The sequence below is a fragment of the Cygnus atratus genome, chromosome 2 (genome assembly GCF_013377495.2).
Source record: "Cygnus atratus isolate AKBS03 ecotype Queensland, Australia chromosome 2, CAtr_DNAZoo_HiC_assembly, whole genome shotgun sequence".
Lineage (NCBI taxonomy): Eukaryota > Metazoa > Chordata > Aves > Anseriformes > Anatidae > Cygnus > Cygnus atratus.
The window spans coordinates 110,998,238-111,016,311 of NC_066363.1; the positions used below are offsets into that span (position 1 = coordinate 110,998,238).

An 18,074-nucleotide genomic window follows, 5' to 3' on the forward strand; every position below is an offset into this window, starting at 1 on the left:
TCTCTTTCTTCTAGTGACATTGCCAAGCTGTGTTCTAATCTGGTGGGTATTGGGGAAACGAAACAAAAAATAATTGAAGGGCTTCTGGTAAACTTGAATATCTCTGAGGCAAGGACTTGTGCTGTGAAGCAGTCAGAAATCCAAGCGCTCTCTCTCAGTGCTTGCACTTTGCCATCAAGGGGGCTATGTCATTTCTTTGAAGCAGGCTCTATTTTGATGGGCAAAATACCAGAGGATGACGTAAACCTCTAAAGATGATTACTTGGGTCCTGTGTCCGGCTTATTCTCAAAAAATGCCTTGAAAATCTTTAGAGCTTTTGCTCTTTTGTCTGGCAGCAACGAACACAAGAGAGATGTTACTGGTCACAGAGAAACTGAATCAAAGGACAGGCATTGTATTAGGGAAAAGTTCCCTAAGATGTTTTCTTGTCCTCAGTACAATTTGTCCTCTTTTCTTTTTCTGGGGAGGTCTTCAGATAGAAGTGCCAGCTTGGTGGGCACTATGCAATAAGTAGACAATGCAGAATACAATTAGTCTTGGTCCAACACCAGAAGTTCAGCACCCTCCCCAAGGCATCAGTGGTGCTCAGGGCTGTTGCCCATATGGAGCTGGCTGGCCAAACTTCTGGCAGGGCTTTGTAGCCGCTAAAGCACATTCAGGAATGACAATGATGCTGTGTGCTTTCTCCCAGCATCTCAGGCAGCTGGATGCATGCAAGCACAGAAATCAGTAAGTGCCTACAGAGGTGCACCAGCCCTCTGGATAAGTCCTGTTGCAGGGATGTGAAGAATTTGACAGTCACGTAATGAAGCTGTTGGTGCACTTGCCATATTGAAAGTGTCAAAAAGAATAAAATAGAAATCAAAACATGGCTGAGAATAATCAAGTGTTATAAAGCGTTAATCTTAAATTCTCTCTCTTCACCCAGTAAATCCTGTAGTCTTCATAATACACTCCTACTCCCTCCCAACATCCCCATTCCCAGAACAAAACTCCCAAATTCCCAGCAGTCTTGTGGCAAAGTACCAAGATCAAACTAACAATCTGAGAATTTTTCCACTTTCCCCAAATTATTCACAATTTGACAATTACTGTATATAACAAAACAAAGTCACTCACACATTAAAATGCTTGGCTTATGGTTTATTTATCCTATTTGATTTTGTATGCACTCCAAAATCATATTTGTCATGGGAGTATCTGAGCTTCTTGCAGTGATGTATTAAGAAGTGTCTCCCTCTTTCAGCAGCAGAAAGCGTGCAGGGGAAGGCATTCTAGAATTAGATACAAACACAGATGTGTTAGAGAAAATTTCTCATCAGTACCATCCATGGAGAGCAGTAAGCTCAGCTCTTGGAGAGCTTATTTCATTCCATGTCTTTGATCAAAGCCTGAGAAGTTCCCACTTTCCGCGCAGACAGTTTTTGCTTTCTTAGCAAAGGTCCTGCTGGAGTAGAGGATCTTTTACCACAGATTTAATCCCATAGTTTTAACACCAACGTTTTAGCTTCTCCACCCCGGCCAGGAAAACACAGAGATCATTACTAAGACTATAAACTTGACTGAAACTCTGATGGGAGGCCAGTCAAAAGTGTAGAGGACAGATATGACAAATCTGGAATAGCCTCAGCTGTTGAGAAAATGCAGGACCACTTTCTGCTCACATTGATTTTCCAAGGGCTTTCTACATATGGTATGGCTGTAGCCTGGCCAGGAAATGGCATAGGCATGAATAACTGGAGACAGAGTACTAGTTGCCGGGATGGGGGAAAATATCTTGACCAGCTGCAAATAGAAGTGAGCATTATTATTGTTAAATCTCTTCAATATCAATAAATTCAAGAATAAAACAGAAAACATGGCACATCACTGAGGATAGCTATAAGGACTATCACATGCCATAGAGAGAAAATCAGAAATGCTAAGGCAAAGCATAAATTCCAAGGAATGAAAAACAACAATGAAACATCCTTCTGCAAGTATGTTAGTAATAAGACAACAAAGGAAAGAATTGATCCAAACTGTTTTTGTTATTTTGTTGCTTTTTTTCTCCTATTTCAGTCTTCACTAAAAAAGTCAACTCATTAGAGTTAGATCAAATTAGTTAGATCAAATGTCTAACGCAGTTAACACTGAAAGCAAAGAAGTCATTGGTTGAAAGTCATTAGTATGACCAAAAGTCATTAGTAACAGCTAGTCAGGGGCAAACTAGAAAATGGCAGTGTCACCCCCTACACAGTTATATACTGTCAAATGGGTTTCACCTGATGAAATTCACTCTGACAAATTTGAAGAGTCAATCTTGGTGATCTGAAAATTACTGAATGACTGAAGAAGTGGTAGATTACCAGAAAAGAGCAAATATAGTACTTTATTTTTTAGTACTTACTTTGTAAGGAGAAGTCTATGAACCATAGCTGACCTTCTTGAATATTATTTCCAGAAAAATAATTGAACAATGTACGGTAGCCAAACCATCAGATGATAATCAAACTGCTTAGGGCATAATGGGTGCAAAGGAACATGGCTTTGTCAAACACTAGCCTTGTTAAGCCTGACTTAATTTTCCTCTCCAGCAGGATAGGGGTGTTTGTGAGTTGATGTCACTTATCTGGATGTTAGCAAGGCTTTTGACACTGCCATGTATGATACTTTCCTAAGCAAATTATAAGAAAGCATAAACTAGTCAAAGATACTGTAAGGCAGGTGCTCAGAAAATTGGAAAAATCTACTCAGAAAGTAGCTTGAAATAGGTCATTGCCAGACTAGAACGTTTCTTTGCCTGCAGTAGCACAGAGGTCTGTCTTAGGTCAACATTTCTATTTAAAACTTGGAAAATGTCAGAAGGGATTTCTCACTTCTTGGAAGAGACTGGAAACATTTTAGGAGACTAGATTAAAATTCGAAAGATAGTTGCACATTGAAGAATCATTATTAAAATACAATATTATCAGTAAGGTCTGGAGTAAAGTGCTCTAGCTAGAAATACATTCTCAGCTGTCCAAACGCAAGGGCAGGTGGGGAAACTGAAAAGGGAACATTTCTTCCAGAAATGACTAGGGTTTGTGGGCGACCACACATTGAGGGTGAGACAATTTTATAATACTAATGCAAAAAAAAAAATAATCCTCCAAATTATGGGGATATTGAAAAGGGGATACTTTATGTAAGACTCAAAGTAATCCTGCTCCGCTCAGTACCTAGAAGGCCAAAGAACCTTGTCCATACTGAACAAACATTTCATAAAAGGCTTGGAGCAGCTGGGGAAAGTTAAGAATAACCAGAGGCTTACACAACATGACTTACCAAGAAAGAATGAAAAAAAAAGTGGGGTTATTTTGTTCAGAGGGGAGATATGACAATATTTTTCAAATATACAAAATACAGCTGCAAAGAAGAGTTTTTTAAAAGTTCTCTATGTCCATTGCAGATAGAATAAGAAAACATGAGATCAAATTACAGAGTGGGACATTTCTGTCAAATATACAATTTAAATTTTCTAATGATAAGGGCAGTTAAGCACTGGTACAGATTGATAAAACTACTGTGGACTACTGCTGGTCAGGAATAATTTGGCTGTTTCTGATCCTGTCTTGCAGGCAAACATCAAAGATGACCTAAAGTTCAGTGGTCCCTGCAGTTCTGCAGGCAATGAGGAATCTGAGATCACCCTTAATCCATGGATGTGATTGACCAATTCTGGTGTCTACCTCCCACCACGGGTACTATATCTGATGTCAACTCATTAAAAATCTTTTATTTTGTCTGTAACTCCTGGGTTATCAGTGGTTTTATCTTCAGCAGATAGCCTTCATTGCTCTCATCCAGATAAGCTCTTCTTGGTCACGTTAGCCAACTGGTAGAACCATTACAGCAAGAAGGATGATCAGAACTATCTGCCAGGAGTGCATGTCATCAAACTGGCAGGGAGACATTGAATAGCAGAGGAGAGACAATTGATCTTTGAAGGACTAGACAAATGCAAGGTCCAACAACAGAAGCATAGCTTTCTGCAGCTTAGTCACTGGCATCCCTCCAGGAGGGACACAACCATTTAGTACATTTCCCTGAACCCTGTTAACACTCTCAAGTGAAACAGGAGTATCTTCAGGTCAAGAGTGTAAAATGTTGAAGAAAGGTCCAGGAGGATGAAAATGGATGGCTGTTTTCTATCTATTGACAGGGAGAGATCATCCATCAATGCCACTAAAGTGGCTTCAGTTCAGTGTCCTGGCCCCAATCCAAATAGCACCATCTCTCATGCTAATGAATATCCTTGCTACATATAAATGTAGAAGCCATATTTCATCTTCCCATCAGATACTAGACAGAGCAAAAGGACATCTATTCTGATCTACAGTATGCCTACAGTCAGTATATGCTCTGCAGTTGTTTCTCCCCATTGCATGGCTAGTTTTTGATAGAGCAGATGTGCTAACCCAGCTTAATTCAGACACAACATTTCTCACAGTTCTAGGATGAAATAGAAATACCCTGTTGGAAATAAAGACAAATAAAATTACCCAATAAGTGAATGCCAAGACTGATATCTTTGTAAGCACTCTTAGGTAATTCCTTAAAAAAAGAGAGATCCATTATACCCTAACCTGCATTTTGTCACCAGTGTTGTTCCACTGTCAAGGTAAAGAACTGAGGAATGTCCGCAGACCTGTTATGACATTAATCATATTAAACAAGGCATGTGAACAACAACCGCAATTAAACTGTAGCAATCAAAGATGTAGGAAGCATTTACATTTTGGGAGACCATAAAGTGGTATGTTTTACTTCGAAATCACAAAGGTTGTGTCAGTCTCTAAGACAGGAACTATATACACATCCTTCCTAAAATGTAGCCCTATCTCAGGCAGAGTTTGTCTGCATCTCCGGCAAAGAGTCAGAGAGTTCACAAGGTACTAAAAACTTGACCCTGGTACACAGTGGTATAGCATCCCCAGAGTCTAATGAAGTATAAACAGTCCAAATGTATCTCCTAGCATCCAATTCTCACATGGCTACCAGAAAAATGCCCACCAAATAACCAAGCTAGCTGTTTTTAAGACTCAGGGTTCAGAACTATAATGCCTCCCAAACTGTTTTTTCATCACTGGATGTACTGATGGGCTGACTTGAATTACTGATTGTAAACACATCCACACTGAGGAAACAGCCTTTTCTTCCCCCAAAGAGTTTTGTATTTCTGCGTGAGAAGTCAGAATAGAGAAGTCGAGATTCCAATCCTAATCTAAGGTTGCTCAAACTCCAGGGAGCTCAGGTTTGTACATAGGTCAAATCAGAAAATGATACTGTGCCACCCCAGATAGACATTGGTGACAACCAAATGCTCCCAGATTTCTAAAGTGTTCAGCCTTTGACTCTGAATTAAGAATATCCTGAATATAAACCTTATACAAAAATAATATACAACAATATACAGAAAAATCATAATCTAGCTTTCAGTCATAATGCTGTTCTCCTATGCTACTTTGCAGCACAGTTTCCAGGGTTAACAATACAAGACCCAACTTTTTCATATACTGCTTTGAACAACAGGTGAGACCCTTACAAACAGGACATGGGGAATGAACTGTGTGCATATGCCTACACTTAGGCATGCATCTGCGCAGGTCAGTAGTGAAACAGGAAGATTTCATCAACTTTGCTATTGGTATTTGTGTGATCTGTGAAGATGCTCCCCTTTGCAAAAAAAAAATAAAAAATAATAATAAAAAAAAGGTAAATTCAGGAATAGGGCGTGTTGCAAGTTCATCTGCAGCAGTTTTCTGCCACCAACGTTTTGTTCTTTTCCTTACTTTTTTGAATAATTTTGAATGCACAGAACAGTTACCAGCAATAGGCCAAAGAAGAGAATGTCTTTCTTGACTTTCCAGTACTTAAAAAGCATACAAACCTGTTGATATTGCTGTAGTGATTACAGCTGCCTTTGAGCCATGGGTCAGACAGACCTGCTCAGCGGAGTCACTGCTCTCTGGCTCCCCAGCTTCAAGGACACTGCTAACAATCTTTCTTCTCTGAGGTTAAGCTGGCCTACTGCCACTGTAAACACAAAATCTCACTTACATGGTTGAAAGATTAAATATCTGATTAAAATTTCTGGCCGCTAATTTGTTGAACTTGGCCATACGGGTAAATCTGAACTACATGATATTCAGTTCTACATGTTCAGGAGCAGGGGGAGAAGAGGGGAAGGGGGATGTCGTATTTCATGAAACAGCAAGGAAGTCACATTCCAGCTGAAAACCAAGATGGAGAATGTGATTCAGCCCACATCCAAAATGAGAGGTGGAGTGAGCTTGGACAGGCTGTCCTCCTTGAAACAGCTTCCCCAGGAGGGGGGCTTCACACAGCTAAACCAGGCATGGAGTCACTGCAGTCACCCAAGGCATCACTTTCAGATGCAGCACCTGTTCCCAGCAACGCAGCAGTAAAACCTTGCCAGCAGAAGTGTTTAGGGACAGTCTGCAGCTGAGCCTAAATTCAGCAAGAGATCTCAGTGGGCTGGATCAGGAACTTAAACCACCACCTGAGCCCTGGTTTATCATGCCTAGGAAATCTCACACCTGGTTCTGTAGTCTCCCCACCACATCGCTCCCCCTACTCCATATCTCCAGGATTCATCCCTAGTAAAGAGACCCAGGTGGATCATTCTCTCTGAGAGAATCCTTGAAGGGGTTGGGGTGTGCTCAGCAGGCATTGCATATCCAGAAATGTCAAACAAGTTCTACAGATTACAACAAAATGCAAAGGATGGGTTTGCGTTTTTTTTACATTATAGAGTACATGCAACTCTGAACAATATATTTTTTAGAGACAGCAAGCTTCCTACCTCTTGCCAAAATTCATAATTTGCTTATTGCAAGCTATGTTAAAGCTCTGCAAAAGAAAAATGTTTGGAATTTTTTTATAATGAGAAATGTTAGGCAACTTTAATATAGGAACTTTTGGTCTTTCTACATTAACTCTTCGCTGTTATGGTTTAATTTGGCACAATAGTTTCAGCCTCATGGTGTTTCTTTAGAGTTGTTCTTACAGACATAAGCCACGAGCAACCACATTTCCCCACAGATACTATAATTCACATAGTAAGTATCAGGAAAAAAATCATAATCTACCTATAGCAAGGACTGCAAGGCTCCAACCATGTTTGCAGCCAAAATTTACTGGAGTGGATATGTTTAGAAAACTGCAGATTATTAAAAGCCATGTTTTTGTCCTGATAGTCCTGGTCTGTCACACACCTATGAAGGCCTAGCAGGGGATATGACCCCCAACCATGAATTTTAAACTTTATTTCTAGCATATTTTTAACAGTCGTTCTTTTTAGACTCCCTTTTTACCATAGCCTTTGCAGAGACTAATGCAGTTGCAATTACTCCTAACGTCCATATTACCTCTTCTTTTTCCTGTGCATCCATGATAGAGCTGTTTTCCCCAAATGTGTGCAGATCCCTGGCATGTGTTTTATCTCTTCAGATTCAGTGCAGTGAGGACAGATCCTGAACAATCTTGACTCAGGCTAGGCAATGACCAATTTGTCTTAATTGGGCAGTGAAAGCTCATGGCATTGCTTCTCTTCCGAGCATCAGATTTCATTCAACAAAGTTATTGTGACACATCCATGTACTTCAAGTCAGTATGTTTTTGAATTGGGTCTGGTTGTTCTTCAGAGTAAATATTGACTTTTTCCCCCAAATCAGCTTTTCATAGCACATTTGTGGCAATAAATGTCACTGCTCAAACAGGAAATGAACACACTGATGTGCAAATACAGCCAAAGCAAATTAATTTGAGCAAATACTCCTGGGTGACATTTTGTTCTGCGACCAAATGGCTGCTGGCGGTGACTGGGGGGGAACCCTTTCTGCAAGTTACATGGTGAGAACATTTCCAAGAGCTGAGGAGCCGAAGGAAGCTGGGGAACCCTGCACAGCCATTCCACCACCACCAGCAAGACATGACACTTGGCTCCTCAGGGGTCCAAGTACCCAGAGAAGCTCAGGTGAAAAGGAGGCTATGGGGTACTCCTACAGAGGCAAGCATGTTCTTGATGGTTGCCACACACAGATAAATCTGTCGTGCAAATGAGAGGGGTTTGTCTGTTCATCTCTTGCTAGTGCATACACTTTGGGTAGGCAGAAGCCACCTGGATGTCTGCTTATATAGCTGAGACAAGGACCAAAAGCCAGGGGCAAATCCCAACAGGCAAGCAGAGAAGCTGAGCTCTCTCTGTGCGAAACTGCTCTCCTGGAGATATCACCCAGGATCATGTAGTGAATCAGTGAAATAGCCCCCCCACACTGATCTCCCAACTCTTCCTGCCTTTCTTTACCTAAATATCTCCTTTCTGTAGCCTCAGGGAGCAAATCAAACCTTATCCTGGGCTGCATCAAAAGAAGCATGGCCAGCAGGTTGAGGGAGGTGATTCTCCCCTTCTACTATGCTCTCGTGAGACCCTTCCTGGAGGGGGTACTGCGTTCAGTTCTGGGGCCCCAGCGCAAGAAGGACACGGAAGTATTACAATGAGTCCAGAGGAGGGCCATGAGGATGACCAGAGGGATGAAGCACCTCTCCTATGAAGACAGGCTGAGAGAGCTGGGGTTGTTCAGCCTGGAGAAAAGAAGGCTCTGGGGAGACCTCATTGCGGCCTTCCAGTGCCTAAAGGGGGCCTACAGGAAAGCTGGAGAGGAACTCTTTGTCAGGGAGTGGAGTGATAGACAAGGAGGAATGGTTTTAAACTAAAAAAGTGGAGATTTAGATTAGATATTTGGAGGAAATTCTTCACCCAGAGAGTGGTGAGGCACCAGCACAGGTTGCCTAGAGAAGCTGTGGATGCCCCATCCCTGGAGGTGTTCAAGGCCAGGCTGGATGGGGCTTTGGGCAGCCTGGTCTGGTGGGAGGTGTCCCTGCCCATGGCAGGGGAGTTGGAACGAGGTGAGCTTTAAGGTCCCTTCCAACCCAAACTATTTTATGATTCTATGATTCTGTGATAAAGGCAGTTGTGTTGGCCTTCTCTGTGCCAGAGTTGATGGCAAAATTTCTCTTTGGAAACATCAGTGCCTGCTATTCCAACACAAATACACTTCCACCAGTACTGCATAAAAAATATTAACAATGTGTGGCCCATGAACACCTTGTAGCCTATAGACACTTTTGCAAAGGTAACCTCACAGGCAGTTTCCATTGTGGGCATCCTACAAGGCTAAAAGGCGTGTTTTGCTATGGAGGCCCTAGCTGGGCATCTTACTGCTTAGGTGAGTATTCACAACTTTGGCATCTCCTATTCAAAAATGTCTTTTTTTTTTTTTTTGGCCTACATTCTTTCATAATAATGTCATGTTCAGTTACATTTATCCCAGCTGTTGCCATACCCCAGAATGGCTGGACAAGCCTGGTCTTCTCTCTGTCCCAGAGGTGGAAAACACGTTGGATTTTGCTGCTTGAAGCTGTCTGCACAGGGAGAGGGAAGCCTGAGGTGCAAAGCAGACCCAGAACCACACTTCTGAGCAAAATATGCAACTTGATAGTCCAAAAATGTCATTGGCTGGGAGGCAGCCGTTTACCTTTAAGAGTATTTAAAGTATGTTAACTACAGACCAAAAGAATACATTGTAAACACAACATAATAACTCTCTAATAGAAGAGAGAGGTTTTGTATTTACCTACCAGAGACATTTGATTATCAAGCAAAATTGCCTTGTGAAAAGAAAAGCACTCCATCACCTCACAGCCTCGAGTGCCAGCATACCACATATAACTTTAATGTGGTTGGTATCTCTTTGGAGGTCACTTAAAAGGTAACTATTTCAAAAAATGCATTCATATAAACATAAGTTTTAATGCCTTTTGTGTGAAATGCAGAAGCCAAGTCCCGAATGCCTGCGCGCATGAAAGATCCTGTAGTATTTTTAGCGAGATAAAAGGGGTTAATCCTGGTCAAATTCCACTTTGAACACTTACACTCTGCCTACTTTAATTCTCCTGAAATTTCCACTGTACATTGTGTTCTCCTTGGCTTTTGCCCTGGCGTGCCCACTTTCCTGAGGTACGGCTGCACGGCGGCAGCACACTCCGTCGCCGGGCCCTCTCGGCTCTGCTCGCAGTCCCTCTGCCACGTGTGCCTTGTCCTGATGGGCTGCTTTACAGGAACCTCTGAAAGCCTCCTGAGCAGAACGGGCTTAGCCAGGCCTGGCATGCACCAAGGGAGAAGGTTTTGCCTTTGTTTTGTTCACCATTAAGATGCCCAGGGAAGAAAGACGCTACAGAAGTAGGAAATCCCGTTGCTATAAATATCAACAAGTAATAGTTATAACTAATGCCTTCCTTTTCACTTAACATTTTTTTTGTGTGATAAAAGGATTCTAATTAAAAATATAAACTGGTCTTTCACTTTTTGCTTTATACTTATCTTCCACATGTGCTTGTAATAATCTGCCTTCTTGCCAACACCATCTTGTAAATGAGATCCATATCTCAAGGGTTTATCCTGGTTAAATAAACTGAATTCAATAAAACCCATCTTCAGATATTCCACATGTGAGAGTTATTACTACACTAACATGCTACTGTTGCTTCTGTTACCTAGTGTTACAGATGCATTAACTTCTCCCCTTTGCTTGAGTTATGCTCCACTGTATATCTAAGATAAGAAAATGGAGTGCCTGGAGTCTGTTCAGTGTTATCGTATAACAAACAGTGACTTTTTTATTGAAGGAGTTCCACGAGCGATGCAGGTTTTATTGAAACTAATTCAGAGGGAAAAAAAAAATTAAAGATAAATGTTGAACTAAAAACAAAGCAAGTCATGATGTTGTTTGTCCCCTTTCTCTTTCTTTCCCTTCTCTTTCCCTCCAGCTGGTAAGTGTTGTGGTCATGTTGCACAGGGCTGTATAACATTTCTTTGCAGTCAGAGCTCAAAGGTTACAGTGGAGTCTTCAAACTGCTCCCAGTAAAGTTGGCATCAGCATTTCCTGCCCCCTGAAATTCATTCATTTATCAGCCTCCTCGCTTTGAGCACCTCAGCGGTGCCTGCAAGTTGGATTGTGCTCAGCACAGACCTCAGAGCAAAACAAACAATTATATTTGAGCTCCATGGGGTTTCTTTCTTTCTTTTTTTTTTTTTTTTTTTCCCCTGGATGACTTCTTGTTGTCTAGCTTGAACTTCCTGCCTTGTTGCTGTAAAAATGATCTGATCCACTGTCAGACAGAGCCCTCAGTGTGTTTTCCTGAAAACATTTCTTTCTCAAAAGCACCCTGAGGCCTTCACTTATCCAAGCTAGACACCCATTAAAAAGTCACTGCATTTCATCCCAGATCCTTCCGCAGCTGTGTGGAAAAGAGTGTAGTGGACAGCTGGGTCTTCTTCCAAAACTAGTCTACAGGCACCTCTTAGATTGGGATCCTAAAACAAGAGCACAAGGCAAAGGTCAGCTACAACATCTCTTCCTGGATTCCCATGGTGAAGTCTCCCTTCTTCTCCATTCCTCTTTTTTTAAGTCTCTTTTTCCTGTTGTCTTCCCAGCAAGGAATCTGCCATGTTGCATCACAACCATCAGATGGAAAACTTCAGTTCAGTTTGCAGGGACGTGGACAGACGAAAGGCCTGACCCTGAGATACACAGTTGTTTTGATTGGCAGCCAGAGACTGATGTCCAGAACGACTCCAAATGATGAATTAGAAATACAGCACCAAGGCTCTCTCGAGATGGCCACAAGGCAGCTCTTGGCCTGTCAGAAAAATAATTAGAACTGCATTGCAAATAGCAAGGCTCCTTTTGCAACATTTATAGCAAGTGGAGGCCTCTCAGGGAAGATTTCCAGGAGCAGAGCCAAAATCAGAAATGAAAGCCAACTAAAGGAAGATTTACACCTCCCTCGAGAAGATAGCCAATAAGATTTCAAGGTGGATTTTGAGACTTTGGCTGCTGAGCTACATTTCTCAGATTTTTCTCTTTGATTTTAATGAGGTGAACTAACGCTTTTGTTTACTCAAATTAATAATAATAATAACAGAAACAAATACCAAAGAAACATCTTTTCTGAGCATCAAGGCCTGATTTCAGGGTTTCATCTCCAATAACCCTCTCCTATTGTTTTTTATTTGCAAAAGCACATCACTGCTTTGGGGTCAGGGACACTCTGTACTAGGTACTGTTTAAACACTTTTTCATGGGGGGTTAAAAAAAATGAAGTAGAAACAGTAGAAACTAGATCTATACAACATTAAAGTTGAGTGCACCAGTATAAATCATACCTAAGACCCTGATGGGCATATGGTGTAGAAATACACCTACTGCTATGCTCTGACAATTTAGTTCCCTTAGAGGCTTTTTCTTCCCATGAGCTACTCCTTGCCTTTTCTTCCAGGTGTATTGTCTCCCCTCTGTCTTTTCTGCACCCTCAGCCACCTTCTCTTTACCTGTTAGCTTGGGATGCCCAAGCTACCCCTTATTTCATTCAATGGTCACACAAGGAAGCTGAAGACTCAAAGAATGAGCAAATGAGTCTACTATGCAGGCGATCACCTTTTTCTCATAGGATTCATCCTTATCTTTAAGTAAACAATCAGTCTAATGTCGGGGGGGGGGGGGGAAGTTTTCACACATCCGAAATAAAAACAAAACAAAACAAAACATGGCTATGTCTTTGTGTTTCAGACTTTATCTATTAAACATGAAATTACCTCAGGCCTTTGCTTTTTGCATTTGTAACCCTGGTAAATAAATATGAAACCATCGGAAAATGTTAAACAGCGGTTGTGTAAACAGCAAATGTTTCCTACATATATGCCACAATATGCTTTTGGAAAAGGTTCAGTAGGCGCTTTGTGAGGGATACTCCTTTGAAGCATTGTATCAGACCCTATCTTTCTGGCAAAGCTCAGAAGTTTTTAAGTGGAGATCTCTTGCTGGGAATTTTCATCCAGGCTCAAACGCCTGTTGTTAGAGGAGGAGCTGAGACGTGGGAGGCTTCTCCATACCATGCCACTGGTATCCTCTGAGACGTTAAGCAGGGTTTCTGGGTAACACAGCTTCAGACTAATGAATGAGACTAAGGATCAAAATGAGCTGAAGACAGAGAATTAAAAAGTACCCTCTTTTATTTGAACTTCATACTTGATATATTCATTGGACACTAGGTGTCAAGCTGGGAGGGACAATGACCAGTCTGTCCCTGTTCCCCTTGACACTGTCATCCAGCACCATGCAAAACCCCTGCCGTAACCTTCCCTTGCTGGTTTCCTTTCCAAGCTGAAGAGCCTTGCTCACAAAATTCACTGCATACGCGAAAGTCTCTTCCTTCCCTTTGGTTACCTTCGCCACCCTTCTTGGGACCCGCTCCTCCTCTACTACAGAGGTGAAGGGAGAATGCAGACCTAGGTGCAAGGGAACCACAGGTCTATGCTGTGGTTGTACCATGATAGTGACTGTGTTGTTATATACTTTTTTCTTAATACTTTGATTAATATTTTTATTAATATTTTGATTTGATCTTAACTTTGATTTCTTTTTTTCAATTGTTACTGAGCAAGAGGAAGACTTTTTACACAACTGTTATAACCCTGACATCCTGTTCACAAGTGATAACAACCATTAGCATTTTACATTAAATTTTCAAATTTCTTCTACAATGTTCATCACATTATGTTTGTTCACATGAAATTTCATCTAACATTTTACCATTCAGTCTTGCAAAACCCTCTGCAATTGGCCAGTCAACCATCAATTAATATTCTGAATAATCTAGTAACATAACCAATGTTATTTCACTGTTAAGACTTTTTCCAGATCCTCTGCGAACATTTTGATCATGGATTTTTGAGCAGAATATTTGCAACCCCAGTGATGATATTCCACTGTGAAAGTAGGTCAGGTTTTCTATTCTCTGCTCCCATCTTTTCAGCAATTATTTTTGCATACAAGGACCTTGTAACCCAACTTTTTCCAGTTTCTCTTAGAGTTGTTGGTATTGCTGAAAGAGTTTTTAAGAATACAGTAGACTGAATTTAGAGACTAAATATGTTATCTATATATCAGTTGACTGCTTCAGAGATAAAAGATTTAATAAATAAGATTTCAATAGAATTTAATGCTTGACCTCTCTTTACAAACATCATGTTGACTTTTCAATATAACATATTTATCCATGTTTATTAATTATGTTCCCATTATTGTTTCTACAGCTTTGCCTAAGTGTAGATGTCAGCATTACCGGTCTGTATTTCCCCCAAAATTGCCTTGAACAAAGGTTTGGGGTGTTTTTCTTAACACAATAAAATATCAGTGTTGTTTTGCCAATTTCCTATCTTCAGACACCACATTAGTTTTAAATGTGAGATTAAACATCACAGTTTAATTATTTCATTCTTGGATTCCTCTACAACCATTAGGTAAATAACATGTGGTCCTGATGACTTGGTGTTGTTTGTTGTGTATATGGAGCCCATAACCTCTTCTACCAGTACTTCACTAAGAGACAGGTCTTCTGATGGGTCCCTCACAAATTAAGATCCCACTGTGAGAACTTCCCCAGGCTTTCCCACACCATCTTTTTCAGACAAAGTATTGCATTCCAGATTTTTTTTTAATAATATATTTATGCAGCACTTCTAGCAATAATGGATCCTAGATTTTGTTTAAAACTTTGTGCAATAATGAATTCCATTGTGAATGGAGAGCAAGAAGGTGCTTGAAAATAATTTTCAAAGTCACCTTCCTACCAAAAGAGCTCTTGCTAGAGTGGATCTAGATAGGAAAAAAATTTGGTATTTATAGCAATTTTATCTTGTACATATATCATGGGCCAAATGCTGTCTGTAGTGTGTGCAGACTGTGGGATCAGTCAGCCTAGTACAGAGGGTTTTCGAAGCTGACAAAACCATCATGATTTAAAAGCTAGTTTAAGTTTTACTTACATACTTTTATTTGCTCAAGTTACACCCCTCAATGGATCAGGACTGTGACAACAACTAAGCTGATACTACTGTTCCATCAAAATGTCAAGAAAACCCCTCCCTCAAAGAAAAAAAAAGTAAAAAAAGAAGCAGTTGTCAGCTTTCCCAAATAAGTGTAGAAATGATCTGGTTTGGCGCAGTAAAGAAGGGAGTAAGTGCCAGACAGCTCATGGTCACTTATGCAGAAGTTTCTGAATTGCTCGTATGACAGCATGTAAAGAACATGAATCATGAAAAAGATCTAGGATAGTTTCTGAGAACAAAGCTCTTGAAATGTTCTTGTTTGTTAAAACATGTGAAATCACAGAAAAGATGATGACCGCTAAAGATGCAACAAATATGTACCAAAATGTTATACAAGCTCGTTTATGGAAATGAACTGATTGTGAACAGTTTGGATTTTTTAGGGATATTTTGTACTGAGATATTTACGAGTGTTTGTGTACAGTCTAAGTGTTGTGCACAAAGAAATGGTGCAAATTAGATGATGTGATTCCCCAAGATTTACTCAGAGCTAAAATCACATATCTTGGTAGGACAAAAGTTTTTGTGCAATACAAACACCAAATGCAGCCACTCGTATCACTTTTTTCAAATAATACAAAAGTTAAAGTTTTGGTAAAAAGAACGGATTTTACTTGTGGCCAGTGACATCTCTGCCACTGTAATACTAAAGTGTTTCGATTAGTTGTTGCATGCTATGCAGATGAGAAGAAAATAATCCATTGTCTGCTGGACTGCTTTCAATGAGTCACTGAAACTGCATTCAAATATTCCATACAAGCAAAAAATGTGCTATAATCACACCGATCCTTGGCTCCATATCACTGTTTGCTCAACAATGCTTATGATAACTGTGAGATACCTCTCTGGCTATGAAGTAATGAAAAATTAAAATGATTATCTATTTCCAGAAAACTGGGGAGCGTATGTACTGCACAATACAGCAATGCATTGTTTAGATAAGTTAGCATTTTGTCTGGAAAATTGTGAAACACAATATTTCAACACTTCTCCGTTCCTGCCAAGGGAGCTTCAGAATCACATAAGAAAGTTTATTTTGAACATATGGAAAAGATGAGGAATGTCCTCCCAGAGATAACCATCTCTATAACCTGCAGTTGAAAGGATCTTCAGACCTTTTCCAGCTATTAGACATTACTTTTGTATATGAGGTGAGCATTTCCTACTTGCCCTTTTTTACGTTTGGGGAGAATGGAGAGATATTTAAGTGACTGAATACTTCTTCCACATCTCCAGCAAAATACTTTTAATGTTTTTATGACAAGCTTAACTGGAACAGTCGATTTTGGACGTGCTAAAGTTTATGGCATAAAACTAAAGGGTAAGTTATAACAACTGATGGCAAATTACTTGTTCATAAATATAACTCATGTGGTATCATAGCAAAGGAGTAAAATGGGAAAGAATTTCATTCACGGTTATGCTTTAGCTGTAAAATGCCTGACTACACTTCACCTTCACAAAATTGCTGTAACTTGATTTAGATTTGATTCTTTGGAAACAGTGCTGATTTTTCAGGAAACTGCAGGCATTAATAAAGGGGTGAAACTTGACAAGAAGCTGGGTACAGATTATTTTTATGATGAATATTTTGTATTGAGACATTCATGAGTACGTGTGTACATACTCTAGGAGCTGTGCGTAAAGAAATGGTGCAACGTTCTGTTTCCACTTCCTACTTGTCTTAGTTTCTTAAAACTTTCACAATTTATTATGCCCATTCCCACCTTAAATTCAGCAGTGGGAAGGATTTTTTTTCCCTATTACCAGACTAGGAGAGACTGCAGATGCCTGTTGAATGTGTGCTTTCAGCATCAACTTCAGGCTAAAACTAATTATAGTTGTATACATAAGGAATTTTTGAAATTGATTTAGTTTTTAACTAATGACCAACTAAGCTATATGATAGTGTTTAAAATACATAACCACATTTTAAATAACATATTTAAACTCTATGATAACTGAGTTGAATCATCAGTGTGGTGAACTTTTTTGGTGCTTTTTGCCATTTTGGTGCTTTTTGCTATTTTGCTAAAAAAAAAAAAAAAAAAAAAAGAATTTGTGCAGACCAGAAAAACTTACCTCCAGAGGTGCATAAAGGCAGTTTTTCTACCTGGAGATCCATGACGCTGTGACCTGGCTGCTGGCAATAGCCCAACGAAGTGTTGTAAAACTTGGCTGGCAACATTTGTGAGAGCCGGTGCCAGAAATATACCCAGCACTAAGATGTTCTGCAAAGTCTCATCAGTGGCCATGCCCCAAATAACACAAGGATACTGATGTCTTTCTAGTGAAATGTCCTGGTTTGACAGACCAGCTGTGAGGAGCAAAACACAGAGCCACAAAGCACCAAGTCAAGCTAAGCAATCTCTGTCCCTATTTGCTCCATTGTGCCCACTATGAGTGTTGGCAAGCCCCTGGCAGTGCATCACCCCATGCCATGGTATTTCAGTTTCTTTTTGCTCGCAAAGAGCTACGGACCCCTACGGTGCTGTATAAATAATACTCATTTAAACTTGCCAAGGACAAATCAAGTGTTTTAATTTCACACTCTAACTTAAGATAAGAAAATAAACATGAGCTGCTGGTGAGCTCAGTAAACTTGCTCATGAACTAGAGGGGTGGAGTGGAGGTGGGAGTGACAGCACATGAAAAACTTCCATTCAGTGGGAATTGGATATAAAAGCAAGTAAAACATTACCCTGCTTGTGAAAAAGTCTAGAAAACAATATGGAAAATATCAGGGTGCCACTGTATAAACCAGCAAAACATCCTGACACACAAATTGGTATTTTCTACTCCTAATCCAAAAAGTTTTTAGACTCCATCTATCAAAATACAGTAAAACCGATTCAAAGAAAAGAAGAAAACTTCCCTGCCTTTCATTCCATCTTCAGCTTCCCCTAGTAATTGTTTATATTAAGCCTAGTGCTGAGGAGAAATCTGGTTGAGGATGCTGTTGTGGTGGTAGGTTTTTAAGAGGAACTGCAGATTTATATGCTCTGACAGGGACTGTGATGCAAGAGCTCTGGCTGGGTCGCAACATATTAGAAAGACATTTATTGCATTGGCAACATT

At 40.3% G+C, this 18,074-nt stretch overlaps 1 long non-coding RNA gene across 1 annotated transcript; it reads right to left on the reverse strand.

The window, feature by feature from the left end:
• Positions 1–1,191: 1,191 nt before the first annotated feature.
• On the reverse strand, positions 1,192–17,725 carry LOC118256800 (uncharacterized). The gene is made up of 3 exons (XR_004781354.2): positions 17,079–17,725; positions 5,913–6,058; positions 1,192–1,275 (listed from the first exon to the last, which is right to left on the reverse strand). It is a non-coding gene; the product is annotated as an uncharacterized LOC118256800 (long non-coding RNA).
• Positions 17,726–18,074: the final 349 nt, after the last annotated feature.